The 1,551-nt window shown below is 42.5% G+C and overlaps 1 pseudogene; it reads left to right on the top strand.

The window, feature by feature from the left end:
- Nucleotides 1–917: 917 nt before the first annotated feature.
- On the top strand, nucleotides 918–1,065 carry LOC120979953 (annotated as a pseudogene).
- Nucleotides 1,066–1,551: the final 486 nt, after the last annotated feature.

Here is a 1,551-nt window from a genome sequence, read left to right as displayed (position 1 = left end):
CCATTATTTTGGGTTTCTAGAATGATGATATGCAAATTACATCTTCTGCCATAGGCTTATGGAAGCTAATTTGCATATCTTTCCCAGAAAGCCATAGTAGCATTGTGTAGCTTGCCATGCAAAATCATGTATTTCGCAGAATTGCTGCTCCCCTTGGTGCATCAGGAGCTCTCCTTAATGTAAAAGGGTACCCGTTTAAAGATAGATAAATTGGATTTAGTAACTCTCTTTGTTGCAGCAATAGTTTTCTCTGTCTCATAGGGTCTCCCTCTAGTTTTCTTTCTCACCCAAAACATTCTTGTTATTATAAATGTAGACAACAATACATTATTTTTGGTTTCTAGAATGATGATATGCAAATTAACATCTTCTGCCATAGGCTTATGGAAGCTAATTTGCATATCTTTCCCAGAAATCCATAGTAGCAGTGTGTAGCTTGCCATGCACAATCATATATTTCGCAGAATTGGGGCTCCCCTTGGTGCATCAGGAGCTCTCCTTAATGTAAAAGAGTACCCATTTAAAGATAGATATATTGGATTGAGAAACTCTTTGTTGCAGCAGTAGTTTTATCTGTCTCATATGCTCTCGTTTTCACTTAAAACATACTTGATATTACTAATGTAGGCAACAATCCATTATTTTGGGTTTCTAGAATGATGATATGCAAATTAAAATCTTCTGCCATAGGCTTATGGAAGCTAGTTTGCATATCTTTCCCAGAAAGCCATAGTAGCATTGTGTAGCTTGCCATGCTCAATTATGTATTTTGCAGAATTGGGGCTCCCCTTGGTGCATCAGGAGCTCTCCTTAATGTAAAAGGGTACCCGTTTAAAGATAGATAAAATGGATTGAGTAACTCTCTTTGTTGCAGCAATAGTTTTCCCTGTCTCATATGCTGTTGCTGTAACCTAGGGATCGCTTCTCGGCCTTTTGGCTAAGATCAAGTGTAGTATCTTCGGTGCTGCACTTGTTTCTGCGTCAGAAGGTAGGACCCGGGTACCCTCTCTCTCGGCCTGGGGGGATCGTTCAGGTTCATTGCCTGGACTTCACCCCCCTGCTGCTATTGGGAGAGAGGCTTAGTCCCGGGGATGTCGAGTTGCGATCCCCCGAACCTCTGTGAGTCCCAGGACTCGCAGGGGAGCATTTTTTCATTTTGTCCTTAGAGACAAGTGCCTGGTAACATCTATGGCAGACGACCCGGGAGGAGGAGGTGACGAGGTCGATGGAGGAGGAGGAGTTGGAGGAGTCGGAGGAGGTGGAGGAACCGGAAGAGCCGGAGAAATCGATGATGATGGATTTGTTACAGTGGGAAAGAAAAAGAGTGGCGGAGCTTTAAAGAAGAATTCAAAGGATGACGACACCAGAAGGAAGGAGGAGGCTAAGAAAAATGGATCCCGGTTGGAACAGAAGAATTGAGAGAAAATATACCACGAAAAGAAGAAGATGACGAACACCAGATCCCGGACTATGCAAAAATCAAAGATACCGTCCGTTTATACGTCTCTGAGGGTAAAAAAGAAAAATATAATTTGTTGCATTTGGTAGAGA

This window comes from Bufo bufo, chromosome 9, assembly GCF_905171765.1.
Source record: "Bufo bufo chromosome 9, aBufBuf1.1, whole genome shotgun sequence".
NCBI classification, from domain to species: Eukaryota; Metazoa; Chordata; class Amphibia; order Anura; family Bufonidae; genus Bufo; species Bufo bufo.
The sequence above is the reverse complement of the archived record's forward strand: the minus strand, read 5'-3'. Positions and strand labels throughout refer to the sequence as shown.